Source organism: Ictidomys tridecemlineatus, chromosome 11 (genome assembly GCF_052094955.1).
Source record: "Ictidomys tridecemlineatus isolate mIctTri1 chromosome 11, mIctTri1.hap1, whole genome shotgun sequence".
Taxonomy (NCBI): domain Eukaryota; kingdom Metazoa; phylum Chordata; class Mammalia; order Rodentia; family Sciuridae; genus Ictidomys; species Ictidomys tridecemlineatus.
The window spans coordinates 106,945,951-106,958,468 of NC_135487.1; positions in this window are offsets into that span (position 1 = coordinate 106,945,951).

Genomic DNA, 12,518 nt, shown 5'->3' on the forward strand with positions numbered 1-12,518 from the left:
GAGAAATCCAGAGTTGCCTCTGCTTTTAGACATGGCTGGAACTAGCAGATAAGATGATTAGGACTCTTGCTTTCTCTTTAAACCTCTGGTGACTTCTGTTGGCTTTAATCTTTGAGAACCTCTTCCCATGTAACAGGAGAGATGAATAACCATGTCCCCACTCTCCTATTCCCCCATTTTAGCAGTTCCAGAAGAAAGGACCCTTGTCAATAGCCCTACCAGAAAGATCCGATGGACCAGTTGGACCATTCGCTCCCTTCCTGAATCAAACTCTGTGGTCAGGAGTGTGGACAGGTGAGCACACCTGGGTCACAGGTCTCTCTGTCACTGGGAGAATAGGAAGTGGGACTCCTCTCATAAAACATGTTACCCAGAGGGATGAAGTACTCTGACTGGACACACCTGGGTCACTTGCTGGCCCTGTCACCGGAAGAATGAAGTGGGGCTCATTCCATAGAATGGGTGGCCAAGGGAAAAAGAAGAAGGTAGGAGGAGGGCTTCTAGGCAGATGAAATACCAGATTTTCCCGAAACAATGTTTTAAAGCCTATTTTGACCGATGAGAAGATCAAGGATGGATCAGTTTGGTGAAGTAACTCAACAAAGTTCACAAAAGTAGGAAACCACAGAGCTTGGACTCAAAGTCCCTCACGAGCATATTTAACCCTTACAGCTCAACGGTCGCATCACCCCCAGGGTCCCTATGATTCCAACTCTGAATACTTGGAGCTTGTCATTCAGTGTTTCCAAAACAACCCGGGCTGCAGAGAGGCTGACAATATATTAGGGATCTCTGGGCCCTCACGGAGCCTGCTGCTCTGCTCTCTTCCTCTTCTGTCTTTCCCCCGGTGGAAGGAACTGGGGGACATGAGCATACCTTTCATTACCCCTCCCAAGTCCAGATCCACCAGGACGTGAGATAAGCTGAATGTCACCACTGAAGACAAACATTGTCAACCACAATATGCTCATACCGCACGGTGAATCATTTGAGGTATGTGGCAAGCCATTTGTTTTATTAATAGTTAAAATATGGGAGTTTGCAGATGATTTATCTTTTTCAAAAAATTAATCAGAGAAAACTCAAGGTTATCCCTATAACAACACCCATCATGTTTGCTTGTATTTTTTTGTCTTCTTGAGTGGATGAGAGAGAGGTGAAGATAAAGCAAATAAGCATGAATTTGTCACTACCCTGGGTGTAGCCAGGAGAGATTGTCTTGCTTGTGAAAAGACTGGAAGAGTTGGGAATTATTGATTTAAGGGAAGACTTCTGCCCACAAATACTTACTTTCAATCCCACCAAGTGAAGACATATTGTTTTTAAAGCTAAAGTTGGTTAGGGAGCAGTTCAGCAGTCACTCACATATTAGTGTGAATTATAGGATACCTTTGTTCAAGAATAAAGCATTCTACAGATCTCAGATGAATGGAGACATTTCTGAATTCTTTCAGATAATAAAAACTTCTGAAGGACTAAAAAAAGTCAAACTTTAAAGTGAAGCTTTAAATAGACTTGAAAGCTTTGAGTTAATAGATAATTTTATGCAAAATAACTTTCATACTAGCACGCAGCTTCCAAAATGAGTGACAAAGTAGGCAGTAGATTTTTTTCCATTGTGGGAAAGTGGAGCTTTATTCTCTCAGATCCTTTTGCCATAATAATAATAATAATTATTATTATTATTATTATTATTATTATTATTATTATTATTATTATTATTAGGTTCTGAGGATTGAACTCAGGGGCTCTTAACCACTGAGCCACATCCTCAGCCCTTTTTGTATTTTATTTAGAGATAGGGTCTCACTGAGTTTCTTAGGGCCTCTCTAAGTTGATGAGGCTAGCTTTGAATTCACAATCCTCCTGCCTCAGCTTACAGGTATATGTAAGCCGCACCCAACACATCTGAATATTTTTAATGCAATATAGTATAAGAGAGAGTCAGAGTGCATACCCATGTTAATTGCAGCATCATTCACATATCCAAGAGGTGAAAACAACCCAACCATCCATCAGAATGGATGAAGATGATGTGGTATATACTGTTTATACAATGGAATATAATTTAGTCTAAAAAGGAAGGAGATTCTGTAATGGACGAACCTGGGGGCCTTTATGCTAAGTGAAATAACCTAATCACAGAAAGTCAAACACTACCTGGTTTTTCTTATATGAGGCATCTAAAGCAATCAGACTTAGAAAGTAGAATGGTGATTGTCAGGAGTTATAGATGGGGAGACAAGGAAGAAGAGTTTTGTTTACGAGGGTAGAGTTTCAGTTCTGCAAGAGATCCATTGCAGGGCTGGGGATGTGGCTCAAGCGGTAGCGCGCTCACCTGGCATGCGTGCGGCCCGGGTTCCAGCCTCAGCACCACATACAAACAAAGATGTTGTATCCACCAATAACTAAAAAATAAATATTAAAATTCTCTCTCTCCCTCTCTCTCCCTCTTTAAAAAAAAGAGAGATCCATTGCACAACAATGTGAATATACTTGACACTACAGAACTATGCACTTAAAAATGATTAAGATGGCAAATTTTGTTATGCATATTTTTCCCAGTGTGGAGGATTGAACCCAGGGGCTTGCACATAGTAGCCAATACCCAATCACTGATGTACATGCCCACCCCTTTTTAAATTTTTTTTTTTTTTTTTTAAATTTTGAGACACCATCTCACTAACTTACTGAGGCTGGCCTCAAACTTGCCACCCTTCTGTCTCAGCCTCTGGAGTTGCTGGGATTATAGATGTGCGCCACCACACTCCAGGAAACAAAATTGTCTTTACTTACATTTTATTAGCCCCTGATTTCCTCCCACCTGACATGCACTAGAGGGTAGCCACAAGGCAAAGACAACCCTCCTGTGGTGATGGACTCCCAGGAATAGCCCAAGGCTGGCTGCAAGATGCACACAGGAATGTGCTGCGTTATCCGTGATGCCATGAGGTGCTGTACACAAAGGCCACATGTTGCAAAATGTTACACAGATGGCTACAAGAAAGCCAGCCTGGCCAGCGGCCATATGAAGTGTCACTTTAATGCAGACTTTTGGATTGGGAGAGGCTGGTTAATGTGACATTGCCTAAGGGAAACTGTGTCATCGGCTCTGCCTCTGGACACCAAGATTCTGTCAGCAGTCGTTAGGCACAGCTCTTTTCCTGGTCGGATACCTTTTATGAAAGTACTGGGAAGTGTACTTTAATTTAGAATTCAATAAAGATAAGACAAAGGTTAATTGAGAATGGCTAAGTATCACATTATGTAATGAGAACTACCTAAAATTTATTGTATGGGGTTGTAACTTGGAAAATTGCAGCTGGGTTCTCGTGTTGACTTCCACGCCTTCCAAACTCAGGAATTGATGATTCTGTTGATTTTATGTCATCCAAGTCCAGCTGATCTGCCTCTTCGATTCCGTCTAATTCTTGGCTCAGACTGACCTGGGTTCAGACAGATATTTTCTTTTATCAAGGCTCTTGTTACTAATTGCAGAGAATTCTCAATCTCTACATCTGTAATTTCTCAAAGTTCAGATTTTAAATAACAAAGGCCACATGAATTGCTATCTAGGGAGGTCGCCCCTTCCAGTGTGTTCTGCAAAATGCCTGCTGACAGTTATTTATAACCCCCCCCCCCAAACGGCTCCTTTTTCTACTTGAAATGTGCTGTTCTGCTCCATCATCTGCATCTGCTTGCCTCTGTTCAGTTGCCTCTCTTGTGAGCTGGGGTGGGAACTGGATCCTTTCAGTAGCAAGAATTACATCCAGACTGAATCTGATCTTCCTCGTTTGGAAAGAAATATAGGTTCTAGAACATTTCTTGACAACCCCATTCAGCATCCACCTTTGGCTTCAAGACTTTACTCTTTTTAAGTATTTCATGTTTATAGATGAGGGCAAGAAAGAACTCGGAGGCTGGCCCACATTGTACGGGTGTGAGTTTATCCACCATGCACAGGAGCCCAGGGAAGGAGGAGGGCAGGGCTGGGCTGCAGTCCCCCAGGAAGGGGAGCCTTGTCTTGGCACAGACACCAGCCTCAACCAAGCCATGTGCTGGTGAAGCTGTGTCCGTCCAGAAGGGGTGTCCTTTTCCAATTTACACATCCTGTAAGCTGGCAGCAGCCTTCCCTGCAACAGATGCTGTGGGATGGGGAACTTGGGTTTTTGAAGAGCCCAAAGTAAAGTTCACAGGATTGTTCATGAAGGAGGAAATCAGCATGGCCATCCCTAAAGTAGAAACCAACAAGGATAAGCCCAAAAGAACCAACCTCCTAGCTGATCGCAGGTGTGCACGCCTATAATCCCAGTTACTCAGGAGGCTGAGGCAGAAGGATTGCAAGTTCAAGGCCAGCCTCAGCAACTTAGCAAAAATAAAAAATAAAAAGGATGGAGAATGTAGACCAGGAATAGAGAGCCCCTAGGTTCAGTGTCCAGTACCACAAACAAAGATAAAATAAAACAAAGATCAATAAAAGTCTAACTCTCTGATCCCTAGTTGGTTCCCCACGGGGATATGCTTCCCTTTCCCAGTCCCTTTTGTCCTCTCCCCCTGCTTCATTTCTAAAATGTAAGAGATGATTTTTCTATGTGCATTTGGGGAAAAAAAAAAAGGGCTTAGATAATTCAGTCAACACCACAGAGCACAGGAGTTAGTTCAGAGAAGCCATCACCCCCTGGATACACTCTCTGGTCTGGTGGGGTCACTCTCAGGACTGATTGCAGCCAGCATGGTGTGGGCAGCCGGAGGCCATCGCATCAGGCCGACCCTCATCCCAAGGGCAGCTCGGCTCACCGTGGCGATGCCTGTCCCCAGATGTTGTGTCTTTCATTCTCTCATCTTTCACACTTTCTCTCTGACTGCTCGAGTTCCGTGTTCTGAAATTCTCGCGGCCTCCCGGATGCTGTGGTTGGCTTTGATGGATGCTCTTTGTTCTCTGTGTCAGTGGAGTACTGCTGAAAGAATCATACCGTCTTCAGCCAACTCTGGTCACTCCTTTGTTCCTGCCTTCCCTGCTCAGGCGCAGCAGGAAACATGGGGACTAATGTCTTTGAGCCTCTACTACATAACAGAGGATTCTAGATACTGGGAAAACAGTGGTGATCCGTCAGAAATCTCTGCTCACACAGAACCTGCATTCTAGAGGCGGGTGGTGAGCGAGAGACAGATGATAAACAAATGAGTAAGATGTACGAACGTCAGACGGTGACAAGTGTTGAAGAGAAAAATAAAGCGGGAGAGCATGGAGACAGGGGTGGCTTGTCATGTTTTACAGGGTGGCCAAGAAAGCCTTCACTGAGATGACTGGAGTATAGATAGGAAGGAGGTGCAGGAGCCTTGACCTGTCTGAGGGAGAAATTTCCAGTGACCTCTATTCCTTCTCATGCTCATGATTGGCTGCCCTGGGTTTATATTTTACCAACTCTTACAAAGTGTATCAGTTACCAGTTGCCAAAGAAGAAATCACCCCCCAACTTAGTGGCCTGAAGCAACAGAATTTTATTATCTTACAGATATTATCTTACAGAATCTAAGAGCGGCTTAGTTGGGTGCCTCTGGCCCAGAGTCTCTGGCACGAGCGTGAAAGGAAGGTGTTGCCAAGGTGATGGTCATCCCAAGGCTCAACTGAAGAAGGATTCACTTCCAAGGTTTCTCAGGTGCCTGTTGGCAGGCCTCACGTCTGCACTGGATGTCAGCTGGAGAAATCAGTTCCTTACCACCTGGACCTCTTCATAGGACAGCTCACAACACAGCAAGTTAGCAAGAGTGGGCTCCGGGCAGAAGTCATAATCTTTTTATAATCTAATCTTAGGAAAAAAAACAACAATGTTATTTTTGCCATATTATATTCAATGGAAGCAACTCAGTAGGTCCAGTTCACATTCACAGGGAGGGGATTGCAGCAGGGTATGAATACCAGGAGGTGAGGCTGATTAAAGCCATCTTGGAGGATGCCCAAGGGTAGAACGAAGGCATGTGATCCTTTAGGAGGTGCCTAAACCACACTTCCCAGTTTTCCCTGCAGCAACCAGAGTGGTCTTTATAAAATGTAGGTGATCCAGGTGTGGAGGAACATCCCTTGTAATCCCAGTAACTCGGGAAGCTGAGGCAAGAGAATCACAAGTTCAAGACTAGCCTTAGCAACTTAGGGAGCCCCTGTCACAAAATAAAAAATAGAAAGGGTTGGGATGTGACTCAGTGATAGAATGCCCCTGGGCTCAAACCCAGTGTGTCCCCTGCCCCCCCCAAAAGCAGGTGAGAACATGTTACTTACCTTTGCAAACCCTCGATCGTCGAAGGGCAGTGTCTGCCTTCATGAAGTGGCCTCTGCCTCCGTTTCCTTCTTCTTAGCCCATCCCTGGCCTCATGCTGCTCGGGCCAAGGAGTCTTGCTCTTGCTTGGATATGCCAAAGCCACCCCTGCTCTTTGTACTCTCTCCACATGCCCGCTTCCCTCCCACCCCTCAGGTCTCTGTCAGCTTCTCAGAGATTTAAAGAGCACCCCATCTAAAACATCCCCTGCACCCCTGCCAACCCCTCATTCTTCTGTATTTTCCTCAAGCCTCCTGTCCCTGTCTAATATAGTAAAACTTTTTTAAATTCGTATTTTATTTATGTATTTATTTTGGTCTGATATCGTATAACTTATCTGTTTTTTGTCTGTCTCCCTGAATACAAGGTAAGGTCACCAGGACAAGGACATTTGTATGCCTTGTTCACTGCTCTATTCCCAGCACCTGGGATTAGAGTCTCAGGAATTATTGCTGAAATAAGTGAATAAATGAATGACATTTGGACGGATGGAAAGATGGAGTCATCTTTCACACAGTAGTTACGATAGTTTCCATTTGGAGAGTTTATCCTATTGTGATTTACTAACATAATTTCATTTAATCTTTACAAAGATCCCAGGAGCTGGGCGAGGTAGGTGGCACACACCTATGACCCCAGCGGCTTGGGAGGCTGAGGCAGAAGGATCACAGGTTCAAAGCCTCAGCAATTTAGCAAGGCCCTAAGCAAACTAGTGAGACCCTGTCTCAAAAAATAAAAAATAAAAAGGGCTGGGGATGTGACTCATGGTTGAGCGCCCCTGGGTTCAATCTCCAGTACCAAAATAAATAAGTAAATCCCAGGAGGTCAGTACTACCATTATCCTTGCCTCATAGAGGAAGAAAACGAGGCCTGGCAAGGTCACACAGCCTAGGGATGAGCTGAGACTGAAAACCAGGGTTGTCAGACTCCCCCGCCCACACTCTCAGCCACAGCATGATGTTCTCCCCAGCACTGTAGCAAGGGGACAGTGGCTGTCAGGACAGCATGCCCAGGATTACACTCGGGGCTTGAGCCACCACCATGCAATCCTCATCACCATAAAAACTCCTAAAACTGCTCTCTAGGAAATCCTGATATACAGCCTGGGATAAGGACCTTGTCTCTAAAGAATCATACCTCATGCTTTAAGATCTAGCCAGAGCTATTAATGCAGAGCCTACTTCAGTCTATAACTTAACAGAGCCTTTAATCTCAAGTCAGCTTTAGGCAAAACTGTGGCAGCTTGGGGCTACCTAGACCCTGCTGAGATGGGAAGCCCCAGGTCCCTGTCCTCTTCATCCACACTGACCCATGCTGTGTCCTCTTCAGAGTTCTTGCATCATCCCGTGGGACAGTGGGAGGATAAGCCAGCACTGCCCCCGATCCAAGAGCTCTTAGCCTCCGCTGCCCGCCACTGGCTACTCCTAGGAGGAAATGAGCCTCCCCCACCTCCCCTGCCCTCCACTCTCTGCAGTAACAGTCCACTTCCAGAGCAGCGGAAGGGGAATCTGCCCCTTCCTGCCTCCCGGCATTCCTGGCGCCTGCCACCCTGAATTTCTTTCAGCCCTGAGCTTGTCATGCCCTGCCGTCTACCTAGAACCATCTTTTCCTCGGCAGCTGGTTTGATCTTGTTCATGCTGAGGTCCCCGTGTAAACGTCACTTCCTCCAGAAAGACTCCCCTAACCCCATCCCTCCCTGCCTGGGTGAGGTGATTCCCCGCTTCCAGGGCACCCAGACTTCCTCTGTAATGGGCACACCACCTTGGAGTCATAACTGTTCAGTGCTTCCATATAGGCTCCCCGTGCTCAGACGCCATGCCTGCTAGGTGTCTGTGAGCCGAGTGTTACTTCCCTTCAGCAGGGAAACAGTTTCCTCTGGGAATACTTCCTCCCCCCCCACTTCAGCTGTGACTCATGTAGGACTGACACCAACACCCAGCTGGAGTTGTGGAGCTGAAACGAACCCGCCATACCCCACCTCTGCGCTCCGTGATTGGCTCAGGGTCGGCACCTGACTGGTGCCACTTGGGTCAAACTAAAGTGTCCGGGCTCTGCCTGAACATGATGAGCCCTGGCCCCTTTCTGCTCTGCTGGGCATGTAGCCTCCTGGGCTACTGGAAACCACCCAGCTTAGATGGAGGCGAGGGCTGTGATGGTGGAGTCTGGCCAGGAGCAGAGCCAAGCAGAGCTAAGACCTAGGGTCCAGGGCACTCTGCTGAGCCTCTGGAGCCACTGATTTCAAGCATTGCCAGATATTAGTATTTTAGTTTGTTTTTGGTTGCTGATAACAACACAAAGACTGGGTGAATTATAAAGAAAATGGGGGTTTATTTTGGCTCACGGTCTGGACCAAGGTTGAGGGACCACATCTGGTGACGGCCTTCTTGTTGGCAAAGTCCCAAGGTAGCTCAGGGCATCACATGGCAAAAGACAGCTAGTGGATGTGTATGTATGTGCTCTGGTCCCGCTCTGTCTTCTTTCTTTTTTTTTTTTTTAATTTTTTTTTAGTTATAGATGGACACAATATCTTTATTTTGTTTATATTTTTCTGTGGTGCTGAGGATTGAACCCAAGCCAGGGCCTCACATGTGTGAGGTAGGCGCTCTGCCACGGTGCCCCAGCCCCAGCCCTTGTCTTCTTATTAAAACACCAATATTTAATCATGGGGACTCCACTCCAATGACCTTGACTAATCTTAATCACCTCCCAAAGCACCCTGCCCCAACAAACACCATAATCAGATTGTTTCCGCCCTCTTAATGTCTCACCATGGGAAAAAAAATCCACCATAATTTTTAGAGGGAACAAGCACATTCAACCCATGGCACAGGACTAGTTACACAGACCAATAGATTCCCTCTACATTTAAGCAAATTTGAGGTTTTGTTTTGTCATTGTTACTTGCAACCAAGAAACATCCTAACTCAGAATTCTTCATCACTGGGTCCTCGGCCATCAGCCTAGCTCCCTGCCCTTGGTTGTGGGTAAATGAAAAAGTTTGTTGGCTCTGGATGAGAAGTCTGAGGACTAGCAACTCCATCAGGGATGGCATGGGGCAGCACCCGGCTCTCTGGCTGGGTACCACGATGCTGGTTCCATTTGTTTCTCCTCTGTTCCTACACAAGGGCTGGTCAGAGAGTCTTCCCTCCAGCTTCACTCTTCTCCTTGGATGCTGAGACGCACTCCCTGTCTCCTGACTCCATGTACAGATCATCCCTGCCTAGCTTCCTTCAAGTCCTCAAACTGCCTGAGCAGACCATGATACCCAGAGCTGATTATGGACCACAGGACCATCCAGAGAGCACATCTAGGGCAACTGTCTACTTGCCTTTTATAAAATTGAGGCCGTGATGGGTTCTTCCGTTCACACACTGAATAAACTCTATGCTCTCTCTTGCGCCAGCAGTTTGCTGCTCTGTTGTTGAAATCGCAGAATTTGAGAAATGACTGTAGAGGTCATCCAGCTCAACCCCACTTCCAGGGCAGGTGCCACCCATGCTATATCTCTGACTGGGGTTTAGCCTGCCTTGGCTTGAACACCACCAGGGACCGGCTGCTGCATCCTTTGCGAGGCAGGCATACTGTCAGACAGCTCAGATTGTTAGAAAGTTCTTCCTGAAATTGAGCTGGAATCTGCTTCCTTGTCATTCCACCTAGTCCTGGATCTGCCATCTGGAGTCCCTGGCATCAGCCTGATCCCTCCCCCACATGGCAGCCTTTGGGATATATGAGGACAGCCCACATGTCCCCAAAGTCTGCTTGACTCCAGGCAAAGCATCCCTTGTGCCCTCACCCAGTTCTCCTGTGACTTAACGTACCAATATTGCACTAGCCCACCATCCCCTGAACATCCTCCAGTGGTGGTTGTCCACTCCTCTGAAGACACAGTTCCTTGAAAGGATCTCCACACTGCTGGTACGGGCTGCCCAGCACCAAGTGCAACAGAACTGCCCTGCGCTTTGTTCTGGGATCACTGCACCTATGAGGTGATGTGGTAGTTTCCAGGGCCTTTTTTTATACCCATAACGTACCATTGGCTCAATGTCATCTTGGAGAGCCCAAAACTCCTCCACTGGGTTTTCTATATTTGAGCATTTGATGTATGGAGCTCTACGTGGCTTCTCGTTAAATTTTATCTTGCTAGTTTTAGGCTGAGCAGAATCACTAAGGTGACTGTATAATTTGTCACCCAAATTGTGACAGTTCTGAGACTGAAAGAGGGAGCTGATTTGCTATTAACAAATGTATTGAGATAACCAGGACTGTCCCAGACCGACCTGGACACAGAGCCATGCTAAGTCAAGTGGTCAGGCACAGAATCCTCATTCCAATCCCAGTGAGATCATTTATCAGCTTTGTATTTAATCTCTGGACATCACTGCTTTCCCACTTTGGAAAAGGAGATAATATTCCTCTATCATAGGATTATCCTAAGCATTAAACAAGATCATGTATGGAAAGCATTTAAACCCAGAGCCTGGCTCATATTAAGTGCTTAGAAAATAACACCTGTTATTTTTTATCTTGCTGAGATCTTTTTGAATCTGTCCAGCTATCCCTCTCACTCTGTGTCACCTGTAAATCTGATAAGTACAGGTCCCACAGTTTAGTCTGAGTTATTGCTTCAAGTAGCCTGAATCAGTATCAAAGCCTGATGACATGCCACTGGTATTCTCAGTCCGTGTTGATCATGAACGAAGCATTGGTACCCACCGTATTTCAGATATGCTTTAAGCCAGCTAACCCTGGGTATTAAAGGAAAATCACTTCAGCAATGATGCCCCCCCCCGCCCCCGCCAACAACTCAGAGGACAAACAGACTGACGAGTTTATTTCCCAATGGCTATAGTTTGGATGTGTCCCTCAAAGTTCATGAGTTGGAAACTTAATTCCCAATGCAATGGTGTTGGGAGACTGGGCCTAAAAAAAAGGCGATTAGGAAACAAGGGCCCTTTCTTCATGAATGGATTAATGTCATCGCAGGGTGAGGTGGCTATTAGGAGAGTAGATTGTTGCAAGAGCAAATTTGCAGCCAGGCGTGGTGGCACATACTAGTAATCCCAGGAACTCTGGAGGCTGAGGCAGGAGGATCACGAGTTCAAAGCCAGCCTCAGCAGATTAGCAAGGTACTTAGCAACTCAGCAAGACCCTGTCTCTAAATAAAATATAAAAAAGGGCTGGGGATGTGGCTCAGTGGTTAAGCATCCTTGGGCTCAATCCCTGGTACTGAAAAACAAAGAAAAGAGCAAATTTGCCACCGCTATCTTCCCCCTTGCTCTCTTGCTCTTCTATCATTGTGGGATGATGAAATACAAATGCCCTTGCCAGACGCAGGTGCTATGCTCTTATATTTATTGGCCTTTGGAATCATAAGCCCCCAAAATTTTCTGCTCATTATCAACTGCCCAGCCTGTGGTATTTTGTTATAGCAGCATAAAATAGACTAAGACACTCTTGTGTTAAAATCTAGGCCATCCCCACTTTGATGTCATCTTCTCACCATCAGTCAGGGACCCAGGCTGCAACAACTCTGCTGTCCTCAGCCTGTGGCTTCCTAAGTTGCTCTGTTTGTCACCATCCCAAAGGAAAGGGGAAAAGAGCATGGAGGAGTGAGGGTGGGAGGTTTGTGGTCCTGCCTGGAGGTGGCGTGCATTACTTCCACTCACATGCCAGTGGAGAGAACTTAGACTCAAAGGTGCAGCTGCCTGTATGGAGGCGAGGAATGCAGCTGTCCTGCTCCTGGGGAGGAAGGGGAGATGGGATGTTCATGAACAGCCGGCCATCTCCACCTGCCCTATCCACCTAATGTCTTATCATTCAGCTCACATTTTCTATCTCGACCTTGAGAAAATAAGGTGAGACTCCACCAAACACCTATGAAATCAAAGGCCTCCAGAATTCTGCCCTTGTGCTAGCCAAGACCCCTATCACAAAAAAGAAATCATTTCCAGGGTCTCGTAAGGAGAAGGCACACCGGCGGCCTGTGCTGTCACTATCTCTGAGAAATGCTTTCACATTTCAGGTGGTGAAATTCATTTAATCCTTCCATTAACCTGCATGGGGAAGAAACAAAAAGAAGGAAAGAACATAGTGACATTTTTAACAAATGACATGAAATGAAATTCCAGGCTTTATGGAAAAGTCAAGTAGTAAAGTAATTCTACATAAAAATTAATCTTGTGGGTTGTTCTATATTCCTTTTTT